This window comes from Ictidomys tridecemlineatus, chromosome 10, assembly GCF_052094955.1.
Source record: "Ictidomys tridecemlineatus isolate mIctTri1 chromosome 10, mIctTri1.hap1, whole genome shotgun sequence".
NCBI classification, from domain to species: domain Eukaryota; kingdom Metazoa; phylum Chordata; class Mammalia; order Rodentia; family Sciuridae; genus Ictidomys; species Ictidomys tridecemlineatus.
In genome coordinates, this window is record NC_135486.1 from 26,660,080 (window position 1) to 26,676,235 (window position 16,156).

General features: G+C 31.0%; 1 protein-coding gene across 2 annotated transcripts in view; it reads right to left on the minus strand.

The window, feature by feature from the left end:
* Dennd1b (DENN domain containing 1B) overlaps nucleotides 1–16,156 on the minus strand; it is a 221,848-nt gene that overhangs the window by 40,035 nt on the left and 165,657 nt on the right. The gene's annotated exons all lie outside the window — the stretch shown is intronic.

The following is a 16,156-nucleotide window of genomic DNA, read 5'->3' on the forward strand; positions in this document are numbered from 1 at the left end:
TGACACAGTAAGTGTCCAAGAAATGTCAGACATTACTATTTTTGAGATTAATATTAAATTTAGTGAAATAAAACTTTCTTTGTCTAAACTATTATGTCCTAAAGTGTAATAGGGTGTTGAGAAATTCTAATCATTTAATAATAAAATAAATATAACTTTCACAATTTCTGGCTTATTTGCTCATTGGATGATCACAGTTAAAATTATTAATTCAAACATAGTTTAGAGAAACACATATTTCTTTGACTATAAGTTTCTTTGAAAATTGTTTTCAGTGTTCTTAAAGAAGAGACTGCAGTGAGATGCGGAAGCCAAGATAAGCATCAAGAAACACTTTCAAAATTACAATTAACCTTGCAGGGCACCTCCCAACCATTCTGCCCTGTTCCTACCTATCCCAACATATACAGCATAGTAAAGTCTTGTGGTTTTGCTATTGCATTTGAAAAATATTTCCACATAATTTTATATGACCAACCTCAAATGAAAATCTGTGATATATTTTAAATGTATATGTTTTACTGTCACTTGGGTACTTTTTATTTTGCTGAAGTGTGACATCTAGAATTAGATGTATTGATAACAAAGGTGAAATATCTCTAAAGTTTTCTTGCCTAAAATCCAGAGGACAACATAGAAAAAACTTAAGAAGTTTTTTGAAAGGCTGACTCTAATATTTGAGGATTAACAAAAAATGCTTATATTCATTCTAAAATTAATTAATTCTCACTCTAATTTTTATCCTAGAAATTTAAATTTTAACTGAGTTAATAAAATAGCCTGTATAATTTTTTTCATATATCTGTCAATCAATCAACAAGTATATGAAAAAATGTTTAACATCTCTAGCAATTAGAGAAATGCATTCTAAAACTACCCTAAGATTTCATCTCACTCCATGCAGAATGGCAACAATAAATGTTGGCAAGGATGTGGAGAGAAAGGCACACTCATATATTACTAGTGGGACTGAAAATTGGTGCAACCAATTTGGAAAGCAGTATGGAGATTCCCTGGAAAACTTGGAATGGAACCACCATTTGATCAGGCTATCCCACTCCTTGGTTATACCCAAGAACAGTATACTACATGGACACAGTCACATCAATGTTTATAGCAGCAAAATTCACAATAGCTAAACTGTGGAACCAACCTAGATGTCCTTCAATAGATGAATGGATAAAGAAACTGTGGTATATATACACAGTGGAATATTACTCAGCATTAAAAGAGAATAAAATCATGGCATTTGTAGGCAAATGGATGGAACTGGAGAATATCATGCTAAATATCATGCTAAATGAAGTAAGCCAATCCCCCAAACCAAAGGCTGAATTTTTTCTCTGATACAAAGGAGCTGATCCATAACGGGTGTAGGTGTAAGCATGGGAGAAATGGAGGAACACTGGATAGGACAAAGGCGGGGGGAGGGGGTTGGGTATGGGGGTAGGAATAATGGTAGAATGACATGAACATCAGTACCTTAAGTACATGTATGAAGACATGAATGTTGTGACTCTACTCTGTACAACTAGAGAAATGAAAATTTGTGCTCTATATGTGTACTATGAATTGAAATGCATTCTGCTGTCATGTATAACAAATTAAAATTAAAAAAAATTTTTTTCACACTTTGCATTATTTTTTATTTGAATCATTAATGAACAAAACTAATTGAGAAGTGATACATAGAGCAATACAGTATTCTTCATGTGGCAATTTAGGACAACTGACAGCAATAAGTTTTATCAGTGATAAGGTTTTCAGAAAAAAATACATATCAGAATCAAGAAATAATGGCCAATGAATTAGCAGATTCCTGTTCAAAATGTGTTTTTATATCTTTTTTTACTATAGAATGCTTTTATCTAAAAATGTGGTTAACATTGGTTTAAATAAGCAGCCTAAAATAATAAAGTCTTAGCTTTTTGAGAGTTTGCTTTGCTTTTACAAAACCTAGAACTCTTTGAGCACAGAGACCACAGATGACCTATTTTTAATACCTCCAGATGCTTGGCATGCAAAGGTTTTGGTCTGAAGTGTGAAAGGTCTCACCACAACCCACCTTTGACTGGTTTTATAATGTTGGGCAACTTCTTATCTCTGCTTCCCCTTGTATGAAAAAGGAATGATTATACACCCTTATGAAGTTTTGTGAGAGCTCATTAAAATAGTATGAAAAGACTATACACTATAGACAGTCTCAAGTATACTGAAACAATGCTAAACATTAGACACTTTTACCTGGTTTAAATCTAAATAAGTATAATGTGTAGAATCAATTCATTTAATTCTATATTGAAGTCAAAGTTTATAACTTATAATGGAAGCATGGGAGAAATGTATGACTACAGATTAGTTTGAAAATAAGGCAGTTTAAAACACATGTAAACTTTCATTTGCATATAATGTCAACATAGCAGTATAAAGTGAATTTAAAGTGATCTAATTTGATGGACTAAGTATCATCTTTTAAAAAATAAAATGAAAGCAACATGATAAATTTAAAGTAATATGTTACTGGCAAGTCCAATGAACTGAGGCATCCTTTTAAAGAACTTAATTTGCTCTAAAAGATTAGGACTATAAGACTTTTTAAAAGGTTTTCATTTTTGTATTTCTGGAAATAATCCATCCATTTTATTAAATGAGTGGAATAGTTCAAGTCAAAAAGGTGATAAATCCCAAAACTATTTACTGATTATGCATTTTTGAGTAAGAGTAACCACTTTATGTTACTAAACTACTGATTTGAGCCAACAAAAATTAATCACTTGTAAATGCCATGTTGTTATCACTTCTGTGCAAACAATCCTGTCAGTGACAATCCGACACATGTGAATGTGTACACACAATGAAAATGTTTGTTCTTAAAAGACTATGTGCCCATACACGTATACATTATATATACACATATACAAAATACTGAGACCCAGGAATAAATGGAAAAAGGATATTAATGGAGAGTATTGAATACAATAGTTCTCCAAACTTCGTGTTTCTATTTTTGTTTTAAAATAATTTTTGCCCCAAATGAAGTTGGTTCATGGTCATATCACTTTAATAACTCTGGAGCACCTCATATCATGTAAAAAAGATAAAAATATTTTAAGTTATTGCAATGTAGAAATCATTCTGAATTATAAAAACATTTCTGTTGAAAAGCTATGACTATATAATGTGCTATAACATTGCTTAATTAATTGTTACCTATATCATTGTGCAAACATGCATCTTTAGGTAACTGGAAGACATAATTTTGGCAGAATTAGTTTGTTCTTTCAAGTAATGAGACATAACACTGTTAATAACATTGAGAGCAATACAGATATAACATAAAGTAGGCTGTAGGTAGATTTTTAAGGGAATTTAAGAATTTTCTTTTAAATGATGGTTTTTACATAAACTAACATTTTGCTTTTATTTCAAAAGGAAATTTAAAACCTAGAACTTAGAATGATAAATAATCAAACCAAAACATAATCAGAAATCTTACAAAAATTCATTAATGTAATTTCATAGTATAGATTATATGATTTTATAATAAATTATAAATTAATTTAAATAAAAATATATTTAAATAAGAATATATTCATAATTCTCAAAAAACAGGAATATATATAATTCTCAGGATAAGTTAATTTTTCTCTTTTGTCATCAATTACAAGAAAAACTAAATTTTGTTAATTCTTATGACATAATCATAAAGTAGCATAACAGTTTGCAAGATAAGTATTTCAAACAGCAGAGCTGCTCCCTGCTGATCTTGACAGTGCTATCAATAAGGTTTCTCAAAGTATTTTTATCTTCAAATACATATCTTTATAGAAAATTCATTTAAAGAAACTTGTTTATTGCTTTAAATGTAAGCAGTATCATATTCAATAAAATAAAAATTCATCATACATATTAATTTTTAAAATATAATTAAATGTAAAATGATTATTTAAAAATGAAAGATAATATAGAGAATAGACTTGATGGCAAGTTTCCTTCCCCAAATTATAAAAATAACATTCTAATCAGTGTCGTGGATGAGAGTTAAACATATTAACCAGTTACATGGTAGGAATGTGTCTTTACTCTAAGGGGTAAATTGTATGCTTTCCTTTAATTATTCACCAGTCAATGCATTTCCAGCACTTAATCTTAATATCTCTAGTTATGTTATTATAAACATTCTAATGACCTTAGTGATCTACACATATGCTACACAAATATTTAATTACAATCACCCCATCAAAGCGCTGAAGATGTCATTAATTAAATTTTATGATTCTGATTTTTTTAAAAATATTCAATTTTAAAGATGGGGGAGAAGCTCATGATAAAGACTGTGCTGATGAAATAGGGCCAGTGGTGTTGCTCTAGCAAGCTGAGAAGAGGCAAGATGGAATACTGTTCTTTCATGCTCACTCAGCAGTCCTGTTACTTAAGCAAATTAGCAGGCACTGATGCAAAACAATAAACAAATCTACAGGCCTGAATTCCTTCTTTAGTCTGAAGGAGAAATTACCATATCTCAAAATTTATCTCACATTAGAAACTCTTCTTGAGTACCAAGATAACAAATCTAATAAAATTAAGATCTTGAGAACTGGATAAAACATAGTCTTTTAAATGAACCAAATTTAAACATAGTAAAATTACTTTTAAATGTGTTAATTTCTTGTGAATCTTTAAATTTTTTTAATCTATATAATGCTTCAGGCTACAAGTTTAATAAGCAGGCTGATTTAAATATTTCTTTGTAGAATTGTTCAGTAAACATTGACAGGTTAGTGAAACTACACTTTAGTGTTACAATAAATTAAATCAGCAGATACTTATAGACACCTGCTAAGTGCAAAGCATTCAGTTAGTAGCTATATTTAAGTACAGACTGCTATAGTGTGTGAGTATGTTAGTTTGGAGCTCAAATCAAGAAAATTAAGTATGTGAAAGAGCAGAAATAAACTGTTATTTTTATGTCATTTCAAAATTTAGGTGATGAGATAACGTTAAGGTTCCAGTACACTAAATTAGATTACCATGAATAATGAAAAGGAAAACACCTTGAACAACATAAAGAATCCATTCAATAAAACTTATTACTAAAACTAATAATTTTAAATAGCAGTCAAGGGACACTAATACTATCCTCAAAGATGTTACTTGGAAGATAATAAGAATTTTCTTCAGAATTCAGTCTGTTTAACTATATGATCAGAGACACAAGAATCAATTATTAATTCAATCATTTAATACATATTTAACCCAAATGTTTACTGTATTACATTTTTTAGATGCCTGACAGAGCAATAAATTCAATGGGCAAGATTAAAACCTTATTATGATAAAACATCTACGGTGTAGGGGATAGCAGGGCATAAGAAACATAGTAAATTACATAGAATGATAGGAGGTGATGGGTATTAAGAGAATAAAATAGATTTGCAAAATAGGGTGGGGAACATGGGGCCAGAAACTTTTTTGTTTTCAAACAGTGTGGTCAGGACAGGTCTCATGAAAATGACATTTGAATCAAGACTTGCCAGTAGTGAGGAGGCTTAATGGAAGAGCATTCTAAGCACAGGGTACAGCCAGAGTTAATAACTGCAGAGAAGTGGGAACAGGCAGATATCTCAGTAGGCCTACATGAGGTGTCAGGTGTCTAGACAATATCCAACCAACACAACAACTATTATCACTCTCTACTTTTTCTCCAATTCATTCACTTTCTCAATCTATTTTATGATTTTATATCATAAAATGTCTAACTACCTCCCCCATTCTCTCTCAGTTGTTGATATTGTTTCCTAATTTCATTGGGAAAAAAAGTGAAGCAATTTTAAGAGTAATTCTGCAAGCTTTTATTACCACCTTTATCTACCCTCTTACCCATGTGCCTGCTAGGAATTGCTGTGCTCCTCACAAACACTGACTTCTCTAACAATTCTTCTACTTCTCCTCTGAATATAGTTTCTTTTTCTACTAGATCTTCTCAACATCCTACAAATATTTTATCTCTTGGCCCCATGTACTATATCCATTTGTGTTCCCTTTTATATTAAATTAAAAAGAGCTGACAGTACTTTTTGTCTCCAAGTCCTCTCCACTCAGGCTTTAATTACAACTTCTACCTCATTGTTTCAGCAAATTTGCTCTTGTTGAGCAATTTTGTAATCATATTTCCATGTTACTAAATCCAGTAGTTAATTCCAAGTGTTTATTTTAAATTTACATGTCAAAAGTACTGCTTATGCCTCTCTGTTTGGTATTCTTTCTTCACTTGGCTACTAAAATTAAGTGGTAGCTCCTGATTTCTGTCCTATCACTGGTCATTCACTCTTTCTTGGCCTCCTTTGCTACTTTCCAGTCCCTGAACCACTGTCATTTCTATTTATATTCACTCCTTTGGTAATCTCATCTGGTCACCTCTGAGGGCTTTACACAATCAATCTGATGATGATTCCCAAACTTATATCTCAAGTCAGATTTTCTCTCTTGCCTTCTTTATGCATTTGTCTAATCACTATCCCACTTGTATAAACAATAAACATAGTGAATTTAACATGTTTGAAACTAAACTTTTGTTTTTCTTGTCAAAATCTCTTTTTCCTATAATCCCATATCAATTAAATGACAACTACATCCTTCCAGTTTCTCTGATGAAGAATCATGAAATCAGTCATGACTCCTTTCTCTCATTCTTAATATTATATTCTTCATACTATCTATGAGAATTATCTTCAAAATAGATCCATAAACTGATCAGGTCTCATCATAACTTCCATCAATCAGTTTCAAATTGACATCTATTTCTCCTCTACATTACATAATATCCTTCTAAATTTTTGTCTCTGGTCTACCTTTGCCATCCCTCGCCCCCTGGGTTATAGCTCAAATGTCTTATTATCCACAAAATATACGCTTAAAATACTATTTTAAATTATGTATACCCTTGTCTCTTATAGCTCTCATTTCCCTTATCCTGTTGTATTTATTTTTCCATAGTACTTATACCTTTGAACTTTTTTGGTGGGCAGGGAAGGGACTGGTACTAGGGATCAATCACAGGACCTTGTGCATTTTAGCAAGAGCTCTGCTGCAGAGTCATACCCCTAGCCCTTTTAAATTTTTATCTTGAGAGACTCTAAGTTGACCAGATTGCCTTATACTTGGAATACTCCTGCCTCAGCCTCCCCAGAATGATTACAGGCATGTGCCAATATACTCAGCTACCTCTAAATATCTACATGATTTATTTATTAAATTTATTTCTTGTCTTTGTTTCCCTGAGATATAAAAGCATCATAAAGTAAAAGGTTCTTTATCTGATTTGTTATCTTACATGTTCCATTCACAACACTGCTTGGTATTATAGGAGATACTGAAATTATACTGTTGAATGAATAAAAGAACAAAACTCTTGGATGACTATCTCTAAATTTCAGTGTGCTAATTTTCATAGTATCTTATTAACAATATAGTTTCCTGGGCTTTAATCAAGCCATTATGAATCAATAATTTGAAGGTATGATTCAAGCATGTGCTCTCCAGGAACTCTGACACAGGGTATCTGAGAACACACTCTGAGAAACACTGTTTAAAGTATTACCAGAATTACTTAACAAAGAAGGCTGAAAAATGTATCCTTTGTTCTGATAAATTGTATTCCCTTATACATTCCTTATTAAAATGACATTATTTCCATATTTTCCCTATGTCACATTTTATTTTTACTTTTTTTCCACAATGTGAAATATGTTTGATGCAATTATCATTTCCCATCCATTTGTATGCAAATGATTCCTAATACTACAAAGCTGTTGCATCTTCAGTGCTAGCAATGCATGTGCTGATCTTAGCTACAGATCACATGCCAAGAGTGACTATCATGAATCAAGATTACTAGAAAAATATGAAAACTTATAGCAATTTATTATTTATGTTAAAATCTTTCAAAATCTCTAGTTTACATAAAAGGGAAGTATTTGCTTTTGACACACTAGTTTTATTTAACCTCTTATGAAATCAGGGAAGGTGGGTCATGGAATAAAATGTAGAATGAGCTCAGAGAATTTCCATTTCTATGCATTACACCGTTATGTGATTCCGAGTTTAAAACTGCAGTCATCACTCAATTTAAAACACAGTATCACTTGACTCCTATAATTTTGGTCATTATTCTTAAATGAGATCCATTACACTTAACTCATAAATTCTTCATCTACTAAAATTGTCAAAATATTTTCATGCCTATTCTTTATACTACGGAGTCACACCACAGTTTTATTTCTTGATTTTCCAATATAAAATGCCTATTATATATTGGATATTAAGGATATAAAAATACATAAAATATGACCCATGTTATAGAGTCCATAAATCAAAAAATCAAACAAATATTGTATGGTGCAAATCCAAAATGATAAAAGGAAGAGAATTTATAATAGCATAGGTGGTCAAGAGCAGGAAAAAGAAATGCCCAAACTGAGCCTTAAAAAAAGCCTGAGTTGGGCAAATGTGAACTAAGGAAAAGTTATTCAAAGCAAAGGAAACAAGAATAGGCATGACTGTATTTTTTCATTAATTTATTCCTAGAGGGAGAATAAATCTTAATGGCTTCCTCGAGCCAAAACCTGACTCTACTGTATACTGGCTGCTGTGCTAACTTTCAGCAAGTTATTTAGCCTCTCTACAATTTGGGTTTATAACCTGCAAAATGGCAGAAATAAAGTATGTAATTATATGGTTATTTTAAAGATTAAACAAGATTATATAAATCACTTAAACACCACTGAGCAAAGCCAGCATTTGGCATATTATTTTTATTTATTCATAATTCACTGTAACTCATTCATTATTTTAAAGCCTCTATTACAACACAATTCCAGAAGCATAAAGATATGAAACAAGTTTTGGAGAAATAATACCTAAAAAGTTCAGAATGGCTGGAACAAGGGTATTTGTAGAAATATGAGAGAGCTACAGGCAAGAAGATCAAGAATTTTGAGTGCCAGAATGGGTGCTTTAAACATTGGACTTGAACTATACTTGTAAACTATATTTTAAATCAAATAAACCTAACGAAAATATACAAAACATTCCATCAAGAAGCAGAAGAATCTACATTCTTCTCAAGCACAGAAAACATTCTCTAGAATAGATTATATGTTAGCCATCAAAGAAGTCTTAACAAAATCATAAGTATAAAGTATAAAGCCATAAATCAGTATAAAGAAGTATAAAGCTAGAAATCAGTAACAATAAATAATACTGGAAAATTCAAATACCTATGAGTTAAATAACAAACTCCTGAATGAATCAAAAAGTATCTTGAGAACACATAACATTGAAAACACAATATACCAAAACTTAAGGGATGCAACAAAAGTAGTTCTATGAAGTAGGTTCGAGCAATAAGCACTTATGATAAAACAGAATAGGTATCTCAATAAACAAATGAGAATGGAAAGTTCAGAATTAAATCCACACATTTATTATCCATGGATCTTTAACAAAGGTATCAAAATATACAGGGCAAGGACAACCTCTATGATAAATGATGAGAATTAGATATCCGCATGCTGAAAAATGAAATTGGAACCTTATCTCAAAATCATTTACAAAAATCAAATCAAAATAGGTTAAATGTTTAAATGTAAGACCTGAAATTGTAAAAAATACTAAAAAAAGGCAAATTTTTCTTTGACATTGTTCTGAGAAATAATTTTCTAAATACTGACCCCCCAAAAAATCATAGGCAACAAAAACTAAAACAAACAGAATTACATCGAACTAAAAATCTTATGCACAGCAAAGGAAATAATAAATAAAGACAACCTACAGAATGGGAGAAAATATGTTTAAAGAACACATTTGATAAGGGGCAATATCCATAATAACTCAATAGCAAGAAAATAACCCAATTAAAAATGGGTAATGTACCTGAAAAGAAATTTCTCAAAAGAAGACATATAAGTAATCAACAGTTATATAATAAAATGCTCAACATCAATAATTGAAAAATGCAGATTAAAACTACAGTGAGGTAACTTCACACCTGTTAATATTTCTATTATCAAAAAGACGAGATGGTGGATATTGTTCAGGATGTGAAGAAAAGGGAATCCTTATACACTGTTAACGGGAATGTAGACTAATACAATCTTTATTAAAAACAGTACAGAGGTTTTTAAAAAACTTAAAGACAATCCATTATTTCCACTTATGGTTATACATCCAAAAGAAATGAAATAAATATGTCAAAGTGATACCTGCACTCCAATGTTCAGTACAGCATTATACACAATAGCCAAAATATGGGATCAACCTACCAATGGATGAATAAATGTATCAAGGAAATGTTTTATATATGGGTGAGTGCATGTATAAAAACATATATAAAACATAGATTTAAATGCTTATATATGTATTTGTCATATATAAACATATATATGTTTTATAAGTAAGACATACATGTATGTATATATGTATATACACATGCACACACACAATGCATCTTAAAAAAGAAGGCTATTCTATCGTTTATGGCAATATGAACCTGGAAGACACTATGCTGAATGAAATACAGCAGGCAAAGAAAGACAAATAATGCATGATCTCACTAATATGTGGAATATAAAAAAAATCCAGAGAAACAATGAGTATAATAGTGGTCATCAGAGGCTGGTGAAGGTGGAGATGAAGAAATGTTGGTCAAAGGCTATAAAATCTGAATTAGATAAGAGGAATAAGTGCTGTGGACCTACTGTATAGCATAGTGATTATAGTTAATAACAAGGTACTATATGTTTGGAAATTGATGAGAATAGATTTTAATTGTGCTCACCATAAAAAACTGTTAAGTGTAACATAACTTATATTTTAATTAGATGGTTGGCCATTCTATATTTCCAATGTAAAAACATCATATTATATACCATAAATACATAAAAATTTGAAGTAAATACTTTATTTTTTATATTTTATTTGGATACAATACCTTTATTTATTTTTATGTGGTATTGAAGATCAAACTCAGCAACTTGCACTCTACTGTTGAGTCACAATCCCCGCCCCAACACATAAAATTTTTGTCAAAAAAAATCAAGCAATATTAGTCACTGAATTCTTCTTATGTGTCGTAATAGTATGTTTCCAAGGAACTACCAAAGATTAGTTGAGAATGAACTCCTCTATCCAAAACTGCATGGGATTAATTTTATCAAATCATAAATTTTGGGGTGTTTGCTCACAATATGATTTCCAAGGTCTGTTAATCTTTTCAAAATAAGTTTTAATTCTATTACCTGATAAGAATCTTAAGAAACTGGCATACAATTTTTTATATCTATCTCCAAAAAAGTATGCTCTTTACATAATAAAAATTGGATGGAATTGGTGGCATGTTTACAAAATATGATTTTCATTTGAGGTAGATAGTCTTAAGGATGTGTACTGCAACATAATTATTTATGTACTACTTAATGAATATACTCTGTTATCTTAGTGTTCTCCTTTTGTCATAATGAAGTTTACTTTAATGAAACAAACCATTTTAATCACAGAATCCCTATTTATCCTTTGCAGTTGTCATGATTATAGTATATAAATATTTCAGAATTCAGAATCATTATGTACATGAAATAATAAAATCATGCTATGGAGAAATTTTCCTAAGATTTACTTAGCATCCAGAATTGACAATATTTTATGCAAGAAACTGCATGTACAAATATTAATTATATATGGTCATAATCCTAGAAAAACTCATAGTCTTATTGAGAAAATTAATGTACAACTAAATAATTATTGGAATTGCCTATATAATAATGAATTCAGGCAATATCTTTGATTTTATATCGTTCCGCAGCAAGTGTCAGAAATTTCACCCTGTTAATATAACCAAATGTCTGTTCTGCTTCACATAATCTTCTTTATCACCACCCTAGTCCACTTCTCTCCAGGACAACTGTGATGGCTTCATAATAGGAGCTTCAATACCTTCTCTCATCTAATCCATTCTTATAGAATAATCTGGGTAATCGTTATAAAATAAAAATCAGATCCAGTTGTGTCCCAGCTAACACTTCCTCCTGGAATACTATTAAATCCAGAATAAAATATAAACTTCTTATGCCTTTAAAGCCCCAGTGGATCTGTTCCCTTCCAACCCCATGTAGTCCAACTCTCCCCCTTGCCCACAGTTGATTTAATTCTGTTCCCAGGAAATGTTAACCTCTTTTCCTCACCTAGGATCTTTTCAACAGAAATTTCTTCCACCTGAAATGATAATTTTTTTAAAAATCTCAGAATTGATTCATTATTTAGATTGAACTTAAATATTACCTTTCGGTAATGCCTTTTCTAATCACTCAGTCTAAATTGGTCAACCAAAGTTCTCCAAATTTTTCACTTACTGGTACTTTTCTTATTTATTGTTTGTTAGTCTATTCCCTTCATTAGAATTGACAACTCTGTGAAGGGTTACACAGTTCTGAATCTCAAGTGCTTGGAGTGACAGTGCTTGCCACAAAACAAATCATCAATACATTATTGTTATAGTGGATAAATACAGGCACAGAGAAAGAGTGCAGATGTAGTAAGCAACAGTGAAGATTTTAGTGAGGTGAAAATGAGTATGAAAATAGGGCAAATTACAACATGGAATAAATGCAAAACTCAGGCATGAATAAAGCTCTAAGGAAACAAAGGACAGAACTGATGGCAATAGGGTTAATATTTGAAAAGGATATTGAAGAATGGCAGAAAATCAACATTGGTGGTTTGGTATTGCTAGCACATGCAAAGCATTATATTGTGAAAGATATATTTGAAGGAATATTCAATGTGATTGGATATTGCCTTAGTATAGAAAACTAGGCAAAGATTCGAAGCCCAGAAATAGACCAAGCACCTTACATAGTGAGATACTCTGGGAAAGTGGCAAAATCAGATCCAAACCCAGGTTTGTTGCATCCTGGGCCAAGTATTCTTAACAGTGCAATATGCACGCCATCAATAACACACAGCAGTATGATGAGGAACTCAAAGTCAAAGGATGAACATGGTATGTTTACTTAACTGCTAATTTTTCTTGAACATGGAGGTGACAGATGGTAATTTTACCAGTAGTTTATGTAAAATACTTTCTTGTGAAGATTAACATTGCCATATTGAGGTATAGAATGCAGCATATGCAGAGATGTTTTGGAAAAATACAGGAGGTTTCCTAAAATATACTTCTCAGCAGGCCTATATCCACCACCCAATACTTTTAAAACACACATGTTCTCAGTTGAAAATGTGGCTCAGTGGTAGAGTACTTGCCTACTATGCTTAAGTCTCCATGTTTGATCCCCAGCACCACTAAATAAATAAATAAAAATATGCCTTTTATTTTGTCACGAGGAGTACTTTGTTCTATGGGAAATTTCTGATAAAAAATATTTATATTATCTTATGAAAGGTATTAAACGGTTTGGAGGAACACTAAAAGGGATTTTTCCAATTTGAATCTTCCCTATCATTTTCTTCCCCAATTGAGTTAGAATTTGAACAAGCAGAATTCTTTTTTTATTTTGGGGATGGGGGAAGCATTATATGAATATACTTGAACTCCTTCACTATTATACAAATTTCTTAACAGTTTTCCAATTAAGAGGGTCTATATTCATGGAGATCCTTTAAATGTATAGTTCAAGTTAAGCTCCTGGATTGATGCACTAAATTCAGACACAATTCTTAGCCATACGAAGTGCGTAGCAAAACGAGTAGAGAAAACCTTTCTTCCAGTAACTTTAATAGCCCACAATAAATACAAGAAAATTATTTACTTTATTGTGTTAGTGTACTATGAAATGAAGGAAAGAGACCTAAAAATAGTGGCTTAAATCTTTATAAAACTGCTAATTAAAGAAATACAGTGATGTCAGATTGTGGATTTAAGGAACTATTTCTGGGATTCCTTCCAAATCCATTATCTAAAGAGCAATTCATCCAAATGGAATCTCCTATCATCTGTCTAAGCTATATGTTTATTTCATATTATCATGGAATGTTAGAGCCAAAATGTGTCTCAAATTTAGTGATCTTTAGAGTAACTCTTGTTGGAAATGCAGGAAATGAAGATCAAAGAAGTTAGAAATCAATGAAAACACAGGTTTTAATGCTTAACCTAAAAACATCAAAAAAGTTGTATATTTTCATAATTATTTAATTTAAATATTAATTGTTTAAAAATTATAGCTTAATAATAATAAAGTAAAGGCAGTTGGTGGCTGATGCTTTGTTATAGAAACTGCAGCCCCGGGATGAGGAGAGGAGGAACAAGGAATACAAAGTTTCAGTGAGCCAACAGAAGATCTACTGTACAGTATAGTTACCAGTACTCTTTGTTTCAACATTTCTGAAAAAGAAAATTTTTGCCTGTTCTCACTAAAAAAATTACATTAGGTGAGTGATGTTAATTACCATGATATGATTCCACAATGCATGTGTACATATATGTGTTTGTATATCACTCACATTGTATTCCACAAACATATGTAATTATTATTTGTCTATTAAATTTTTAAAAAATAAAATTTAAATATTATACAATTTAAGGATATGATAATCTGGGAGAACACTGCCCTTCCTTTAAGGCATCTCTGTGTGCCCCTCCCTCCCTACAAAAAAACCTCCAGCTTATGCTTTCTTTGTCTTTATGGTTTTTGATCACATGATTAGGTTTACATAAATAATGTATTATTTAGCTTTTATTGCATTCGACATTATTTCCAAGAGTTCATCATATATATTCCTCACTGACAGTTGTTTCACTTCCTTCATCTCAAGTTTTATTACAGTTCATTCGTTTCCCTGATAAGATTTTTATTGTATGAATATAACAAATCCTTCAGGCTAAAATTACTCACATGTTTTGTTGTTCTGAACAATTTTGGTAAATAACTTTTGATGTGTATTATAGTTGCTGGGTCATAGGAAATTTGCATGTTTGACTTAAATGGTAGAATCGGAGTGTTTTCTAAATAACTTGTATAAACTTATACCTAAATAATTAAAATTTAGTTTCTTGCTCTACACCTTTGCTCAAATTTGGGGTTTTCAGGTTTTTAAAATTTGGCCAGTCTACTGAATGAGAAGTGATATTTTACTGTGCTTTTTATTTGGAATTCTCTGGTAAAAATTATGGTTGAATATCTTATAGGTCAGTATTAGTCATTTAGGTTTCTTCACCAGTATGTATCTATTCAAATATTTTACACAATTATATTAAATTATATGTGTCATGGGGAAGTTTGTGATTTATAGTATAGAGATTCTAAGTGATTGGGTAGTTTATATCTATTGTGAATACACATGATGACCAAGGTTTTGAATTTTAATGAAATCAAAGTATTAAGAAGCATGTCTCCTTCTTTAAAGTAATAATGTAATTTTAGTATTTTCCTCTTGAAACATTTTTACCTTCTGGGGGGCTAAATTGTGTATATAAGAAGCTTAAGTGAAAAATACTGGCATCTTTCCCCAAAAGAAACTATTAGTGTTTCAAAATTTTGAATGACACTTGTTGAAAATATCTTTAATCATGCCTTTTTTTCTATATTTTATCATAAATGGTAATTAAAGTGTATAGAATTTTTGGCATCTTTTGAGTTGAAATAATAATTTTTCTCCTATAATAAGTTAACATGGTAAATTAGATTCAAATAATTTATAAATTTATGTGCATTTGTTATTTAATTTCTTAGATAAATGCAATTTAGGCATGGAATAGTACCTTTTAAAGATATCACTAGAATGGTTTGAAAATAAACTTTGTTATAAATATTAACTCATATTAACTCTGCAAGTTGGTGGGTTTCATTGGGATAGTTCCATACATACACACATCCTCTCTTAACTGCATTTACCTCTCTAGGACTATCTCTTACACCTACTTTCTTTCACCCTTACCCTGGACCCCCCTTCTCCCTCTTCCCTAATAGTTTCTATTCTACTTATAGGTTATTTCTTTGTTTGTTTCCATATATGAAAAAATACAACACTAGTATTTCTGTATCTGGCTCATTTTGGTTAACATGGTTCATTTTCCTGCAAATGACATGATTTCAATCTTCATGGCTGAATAATATTCCAATGTATATGTGTGTATAGTGTCCAT